Source organism: Pipistrellus kuhlii, unplaced genomic scaffold (genome assembly GCF_014108245.1).
Source record: "Pipistrellus kuhlii isolate mPipKuh1 unplaced genomic scaffold, mPipKuh1.p scaffold_m20_p_3, whole genome shotgun sequence".
NCBI classification, from domain to species: domain Eukaryota; kingdom Metazoa; phylum Chordata; class Mammalia; order Chiroptera; family Vespertilionidae; genus Pipistrellus; species Pipistrellus kuhlii.
Window position 1 is genome coordinate 131004954 of NW_023425529.1, and position 8518 is coordinate 131013471.

An 8518-nucleotide genomic window follows, 5' to 3' on the forward strand; every position below is an offset into this window, starting at 1 on the left:
CCAATTTTGATCAAGAAGCTCTTCAAGCTCTTTTGGTGCAAAATCCTCAAATTACCCAACAAGAGCTTGCGACAACTTTAAATTGTTCACAAAAAACAATTTCCAATCAATTGCGTGCACTTGGCAAAGTCCAAAAGTTTGGAAAATGGGTTCCTCATGAGTTGAGCGACAACAACCGTAATCAAAGAGTCACAATTTGCAGTTCGCTCCTCTCTCGTCAAAACTGTTTGCCATTTTTAGAGCAAATTGTTACCGGAGATGAAGAATGGGTGCTGTATGTTAATTTGAAAAGGCGGCCTCAATGGTTGGACAAAAATGAGGCTCCGCAGCCCACGCCAAAACCTGACTTGCATGAGAAAAAAGTGATGTTGTGTGTTTGGTGGAATTTTAAAGGAATTCTTCATTATGAACTTTTACCATCTAACCAAACCATTACAAGTGCAGTGCATAGTGCCCAATTGGAAAGGTTAGCCCAAGCTTTAAGAGAAAAAGAACCCGCGCTGATTAATCGGAAGGGCGTAATTCTTTACCACGATAACGCACGACCGCATGCTGCAAGAATCACTGCTGAAAAACTGCGCCAGTTGGAATGGGAAGTTCTCCCTCAACCTGCATATTCTCCTGATATTGCCCCTTCCGATTACCATTTGTTTCGTTCTTTGCAAAACTTTCTTCTTGGAAAAAAATTTAATAATGAAGAATGCCTCAAAAATGCATTGACCGAATTTTTTGCATCAAAATCACAAGAATTTTACAACAGAGGGATTAAAATGCTTCTTGAGCTTTGGGCACAAGTAGTAGAAAACAACAGCAACTATATTGTTGATTAAATTTTGTTGTATTGTTTAAATAAATTAGATTTTAGAAAGTATATATTAGAAAACGACATTAATTATTACTAGACCTAATACCAATTTTGCTTTCTTCTCTTCTCACTGTTCAGTTATCTCTGAAACAATTCATTTATCCTTGAGGCTGTATATGGTGATGATTCCCAAATCTACAACTTCAGTCCATGGAGTTTTTCTAAACTGTAAACTATTTTATCCAGGTGCATACTGGTATATCTGAACTTATTTCATATGCATTTTAAACTCAATGTGTCTCAAACAGAATTAATCAACATAACTCAGAGACCAGCACGTCCTTCTGCATTTTCAATATCAAACACTATTCCCTAAGTCTTTGTAGGCCTCTTTTACTTCATGACATTGAAGCAGTCACAAAGCCAATTTGATTTATCCACCCAAATTTAACAGGACCATAAGCTATGAGAAATTTTCCCTCTATTACCTTTTCTGTCTAGTTTGAATGTGGTCTTGTCTTACATAATCCTCTGGAACTTCGTATAAACCTCTGTAAGAACACTTCTGTTCTTCACTATCTTCTTGATTAGAGGGACCACATCTTACTAGTTTTTAATACCTCTGTTCTCAGGAGAGTACCTGGAGCAGTGTAGGTATTCAAGAAATGTTAGATGATTATTAAAAGACTTTAATCTAAAGATTAATTGGGTAGCTATTATTTCCAGACACTCTCCCAAGCTCTGAGTCTCTCATGCTCTTCCCTGACAAACTTAGTCCTGTTGCTGGGGTGGGTGGAGTTAGTGGGGAAATGTCAGAAGCTGTGTCCTAAGGCAGTTAGTGCCAGGTCAGGGCCAGTGTAAACAGTTTGAAACCAGGTCAGAAATCCAATAGGACTGGATGAATCTAGGAAGCTAAGGCATGAAGCCAATTAGGGTAGTGTTTGAATTTTTGAATAGGCTGGTGGGAAGAAAACCTTTGAATGAATCCCAAATCCATGAAGGACATTTATGGCAACTTTTCATCCAGTGTAAGGTGTTCAGAGTGTCATATAATAATTGGGATTCATCCTAACCTAGTAGGAACCCATGGTTTGATGGGAAAATCTATACTAATAAAAGGATAATATGCCAATTAAACCAGGAGACCTTCCAGACCTTCCGGACATCCTTCTGGACAAAGCCATGGTGGTGGAGGCCAAGGCAGAGGCAGTTAGGGGAGATTAGGCAGGAGGAGGGGCAGTTGGGGGTGAGCAGGTAGTAGTGGTGGGCAGTTGGTGGCAATCAGGCTGGCAAGGGGGGGCCCAGTTGGGGGCAAGCAGGCAGTAGTGGAGGGAAGTTGGGGGTGATCAGACCAGTGGGGGCAGGGGCAGTTGAGGGTAATCAGGCTGGAGGCAAGTGATTAGGAGCCAGCATTCCCGGATTGCAAGAGGTGTTCCAGATTGGAGAGGGTGCAGCCTGGGCTGAGAGAATCCCCCCCCACCCCCACCCCCAACCCCCGTGCATGAATTTTGTGCACTGGGCCACTAGTAGATATATAATAGAAACTTACACTTCAGTCTAAGAAGTAATGTATTAAAATATATGCATGCAGCATTAAGGGATCCAGAGGAAGGAACTTATGGAATGTCATTATAATTTCTCCTAAGCATGTGCTTAGGAGAAATTATAATGACATTGAGATGATTTCCTGTTGTTGTTTTGTAAGATAAAAATTGGCCATTTTAACTCAATAGATAGCCTCAGGACATACCACTTCCTTTAATACACAAGCAAAAGTTGGTTTGTTCCACTGAATCCATTTGTCACAACTTTTTTCCAGAGGTTGTAGGAACTGCTACCCCATGAAAATCTTTTGGGGAGCTTGGTACTCAAGCTATAAATATGAGTTTTTCCTAGGGTAGTTTTTATACAGAAAAAAAGATTTTTTAAATTTACTTTAAACATATAAAAATTAATAATCAATATATTGAAATTAAATGTGTCAACTACACCTTTAAATTATGAATCACAAATGCTTGATTTTTCCATAAGCTTTTAAGGTTAGCTTATAAATCTTATTCTACTTAAAAATGTAAACAACATGCCCATAATATAAGGTCATCCTAATAAAAGCTGGCTAACCTTCTATGCTTTGCCTTACTAGACTCACAATTTTGAAGGTCATTCTGATGACTTACACCAGCCAAGTTCTTTTAATGTGTTTGCTAGTCATCTCTTTAAACCTGGCTGGCTCACTCTTCAGCTTGAATGTCCCACCCTCAGAGTTCCTCCCTGAATGCTCTTTCTAAGAGAGGGCTCCATTATTACTTCATATTACAGCACTATTAAATAGTGTTCTTCATGCTACATAAAATAATCTGTGATGAGTTATTAGTCTCCTTGTTAGGTGTCTGTCTCTCCCACCACAGCGCAACCTCCAAAACAAAAGCTTTTATTTTTTAAAAAAATTAAACATTTTATTTTGAAATAATTTTATGATCACCAGAAGTTGAAAAGGTAATAAAAAAGTTCTGTGTACTCTTCAACCAGCTTCCCTGAAGAATAACTTTCATATGTAACTGTAATAAATTATTAAAAGCAGAAAACTGACATTACTCCAGAATTGTTGCCTACACTTACAGACCTTATGGGGATTTCACTTGTGTGTATATGTATGTGTATGTGCACATGTGTGTAGTTCTATGAAATTTTATCCCAAACATAGATTATCGTGACCGCCACAGTCAGGATGCAGAACTGTTTCATTACCACGAAGACCCTCCTTTTTGCTATCCCTTTATGAGGACTAGTCTGTATTGTTCCCTTTGTCTCCGTAGTGTCCTGCGTAGTGTCAGGGACATGACAGGCACTTAGTAAATATTTGTTGACTATACCAGTACAAAGCTAAATGTCACTGCAAGAATTTGTCTAGTTTGTTTGGATAAAGAAGTATTAATCTGTTTATTGGACTTCAGTTACTAAGAGGATATTGGAGGAGAAAGATGTCACCAAACTCCATCTTACAATGACTGATTTGCAAAGAATTCAAGAACACCTCAGTACCAAAGCTCATGAAAATGTTGTATCACTAATTAATCCAAATCTTATAATCAAGGCTTTGCCTCCATAGACACTATCCATAGACCTATAAGTCTATAGACATGCCTATGTAGATATGTAAACATATACTGCAGATAAATTATGTACAGTGCCATTTAGCGGGCTCTGGAATTGAGACTGGAGAGCTCAGGCTGCCTGGCAGAGAGAATGAGTGGCTGTGCTGCTGGGCCCTGCTTCCTCCTGGTTCTGATTACTAATACTGTCCCAGAGTAAATAGAAACATGACCCTCCATTAACTTGTTTTAGACTCACTACAATAAAATTTCCCCTAATGGTACGAGGGGGAAATCAACTACCCCTGAAAGATATTTGCACATTGTTGGAGTTTCTTGACCTTAAGATATCTTTTGAAAGTATTTAAAGAACTAAAGAAAGAAATTGCCCTTTAAGTAGACCTTGTGACAGAAGTAGGTGGGAAAATAATTGCACTGCATACCAGACCTTACCTTTGCACAGAGTAGCTACATGACAAATGCTAAAGCAAACATGCTATAAAACACCACAATATTCATTCAGCCTCTTTTCTGATAAGAAAGGTTTATGAATTTTTATATCTTGAACGCCTTTGTTTCTCAGGGTTTGCTTTAGCAGGCTGCCTCTTACAGTGTGTGGAGACTGAATCACAATGGAATCCATTTTTTATTTAATTTCCTGAGGTGCAGCATTTTGTGTATGTTGTATTAGAAACCACAGGTAGGACCTGTTTCTGTAAATGATTTATTTCCATGGATCTGTTCCTTTAATTGATTTGATATTTACTTAAGAAAGTTCTTTCTTTGCTTGCCCCGTCAGCCCCCTCTGAGAGCTTTTGTAAAGTATGTTGCCGTCATAAATGGACTGATTCCTTCCCGGACCAGCCATTTCTCTGAAGTTTATATATCTTTAAATGGAATCCGGGCACCATCTCATAAGGGATTTTTTTTTTTGAAGTTCTCTTTCTAGATAGGATCTGTGGCTCTGAAAGGTTTTAACCTAGACTTCCATCAGCTCTACAAACCCAACATAGTAATCATAACAATAACACAATCAGGGTGATTACTAATATGAACTATTGATGATTTCTTGATCTTACACAGATTTTACATAAGAGCATTTTTAGAAACTGTTCATAAGTTTATTTTTTCAACCCTCACCCAAGGATTTGTTTTTTTATTGATTTTAGAGAGAGAGGAAGGAAGAGAGAGAAACATTGATGTGAGAGAGAAACATTGAGTGGCTGCCTCCCCTGTGCACCCTGACCAGTGATCAACTAGCAAGCTACGCATGTGAGCTGGTAGGAATCGAACCCACAATCCTCCAAGCAACTGATCCACCTAGCCGGGGAGATAGTTTTATTTATTTAAAAATTCTTTCTGAATAAAAACAGGGTGACAGCTATGAAAACTCAGTGTAAACACAAACCCTGCGCTTGCCTTCCCAATCACATTGCCTGCCAGAAGTCATTCTGAAGTGGCCACTGGGCATATGATCCATGATGCAAAGTCCTTCTGCTGAGAGACCAGTAAGCCTAGAGTGCCCCAGTGTCCCCACCCCCAGGGGAACAGGGATTTCAAGATCTTAATTTGTGTGAATATTTAGCCTGTGCTGGTTCCCACAGCACAGACTGTGCTGGTAGGAAGGCAGGTACAGAGCATGCTCTTTGAGTTGTTTTTCAGCTCCAGGCACCTGGCTGTGGAGGAGTCCAGGCTTTGGCACTGGAAGCTGCTCAATCCCTTTTCACCACCATCTCTCTTCCTGAAAATAAAACAAATGCTGCCCTCCTGCAAAGTAATATTTCCTACAGCACCTATACTGTTTGTCTCGAGCTCACTTAAAAGAAGGAGTGGTTTTTAGACGAAGAGGAAAACCAAAGCCCAAAGTCACCAGACCAAAGGAGGGCTGAGAAAGAGAACTATCTTCAGAGCTTCCAGCCGTTCCCAGCCCCTGGACCCCATGGGCATCCAGAGCTTACGGTGCAGTGAGTCCCTCTCAGCCCCAGCTGCAGTCTTTGAGTTGACCCCAGACCTGAAGGGGGGGCCACTGAATTTCAGCTTTGCTCAGGGAAGGCCACGGTGCATGGGAAACCCTGGTCAGCCTTCCAGGGAACTTCCAGAGCTGCAAACTGGGGGCTTCATGTCTTGGTCAATTAGGTGTACTTCCCAGACGGCTGTGCTCCCCTTTGCCCTTATTTACACGACTATTTGCCTGAATGTTTCACTCTGCTTTATTCTGTATTCCAAGGAGGAAAGTGTTTGTTGGTAATGCAGAGGGCAGAGAGCTGCTCATTTGTCTGCATCACGGAAAATATAGGATGTGCAGGAAACATCCCTTTAACTGGCTTAATCCTTTCAGCGAGGCTCATTTCAATGAGCTCTATTGTGTTCAGTTCTTATTGGAACATGATAAAAATAGAACACTTAGAGGACTATGTCTATAGAACCAGAGTGAAATGGAGAGTTGAGGTAATTGTCCAGATAATCCAAGCAAAACAAAACGGAACAAAATAAAACCAGCCATTGTTGGGGAAAAGGCAGCGTTAGGAGCCCAAACCATCCAGTCTGCATTGTTCAAATTCACCAGCTCTGCATCTCTATTTACTTTTTTCCTACGTAGACTGACCCCAAGTTATGTTGAAGAGTTTTTTAACCCCGATATTATCTCAAGTACCAACTCCCTCACAAAATGCCTTTGCTTTAAAGTATCCCTCTCAGCGCTGTGTCCCAGCGAGGGGGAGGGTAACAATAGATTTCCCCGTTATTATATAAGACAACAGTCTCAGGAGGAGGATGGCTCTGGAGTTTGGGAGGTTTCTTTTTCATTTGTTTTTTCGTGTGAATTCCCCTTAGCTGGTTGCTAAGGCAGGAGATGGCTTATCTGCACACTAACATGTTTTAAACCTGTTGCTTTATGCTTGGCTAAGTGCCTGTCATGTGTGTTGGCTGCCAGCACAACCGCCTGGCTCATTTGGAAAATCAAGGAACCCAGTTTCCTCTGAGATAGTAGCTGGTAATATTCCACTGATGGGAGTGAGACACTACCCAGCTTGGAGATGTCGTCTTGGCCAGAGTTCTCCTTACTCTGGCTTCCCATGTTGGGACTGTGACTTGCCTCTCACATTACACTCCCTGACCCCGTTGTTTTAAAGGCACTGCTTCTCACACCATTCTTCTCAGATAGACGCAAGCCTTTTCATTTGATTTTTTTTTTCTTTTGCCTCTTTCCCAGTGTAACCAATCACCAAGTCCTGTGGATACTTCTTCTCCCAAAGCTTCTCTGATTCTAAGCTTTTATTTATTATGATTGCCTGAATTTGGGTTCTTATTTTCTTATTTCCAAAAATCCCCTGCTTCCACCCCCAGTTCCATTCTTTCTAATTTGTCCTAAGTAAATGCTTGAGCAATCTTCCTTGAAGCTCTGCTGGATTGAATTGTATTTCCTTGCACAAACTTCTTCCATAGCTCCTTGTCTGCAAAAAGATTTTTTAAATTTTTATTTATTTATTATTTATTTATTTATTTTACAAACAACTGTTTAGTTTTTATTTAATAATCCTAAACTTAACTCTACAATCCAGCTGGACTGGGAAGGGTAAGGAAATTATGGAACCCAATGAACGGTGCGAGAGCACAAAGATTATAGAATATCCCAAGCAGATGGGGGTGAAGGGGTACTCTCCTGAGCTACAGAAGGAATGGTCTGGTGGTTACGATACAACACAAGTCAAATTTGTTAGAGTTGTCCACAGTCAGCAGTGGTGATCTTGCTGGTCTTCCATTCCTGGACCCAAAGCGCTCCATGTCTGTCACAATATCTATGCCTTCTTTCACCTGCCCAAATGCCACATGCTTGCCTTCCAACCACTCAGTTTTGACAGAGCAGGTGAGAAACTGGGGACCGTTTGTGCTAGGTCCAGCATTTGCCATGGATAAGATGCCAGGACCTGGATGTTTCAGGATGAATTTCTTATCCTCAAATTTCTTCCCACAGGTGGACTTGCCCCCTGTGCCATTATAGTGTGTGATGTCACCACCCTGGCACGTAAATCCCGGAATAATTCTGTGAAAGGAGGAACCTTTATAACCAAATCCTTTTCCCCAGCGCTCAGAGCACGGAAGTTTCCTGCTGTCCTTGGAACTTCGTTTGCAAACAGTTCAAAGGAGACTTGGCCCAAGGGTTCGCTGCCATAGACAGCAATGTCGAAGAACATGGCGGGGTTCACCATGGCTGGCCATGGGTAGCTCTGAGCTGTGGTGACTGCAAAGGGCAGCAAAAACAGATTTTGTTAAATATCTCACCAAGGCATTGAAAGCTTTTGTCATTTTGGTTCTAATGACTTTCCAGCCTCGTGTGAACTCATCTCCAGTAAGTCCTTCTACACGGAGTGCCCTTCCTATCTCTTGCTTACCCATCAAAATCCCAACCATCTCCCAAGGCTAGACTGGGCATCCCAATTCTTCCAGAAAGACTTTTCTGATCACCTTGGAAAGAAGTAACCAACCATCTTTGAAATGGAGTCACAGAACCTTAGAATTTGAAAGCATCTTGTAGGATTTTGAATCCAGTTTTTTATCCTCAAAACCCTTTGATCTTTGTTTGAACATATCCAAGCTTGGGAACACACATGGCAGCTCACTG

General features: G+C 41.0%; 1 pseudogene; it reads right to left on the reverse strand.

Annotated features, from left to right (window-relative positions):
• Positions 1-7543: 7543 nt before the first annotated feature.
• On the reverse strand, positions 7544-8105 carry LOC118730388 (annotated as a pseudogene).
• Between the last annotated feature and the right edge of the window lie 413 nt (positions 8106-8518).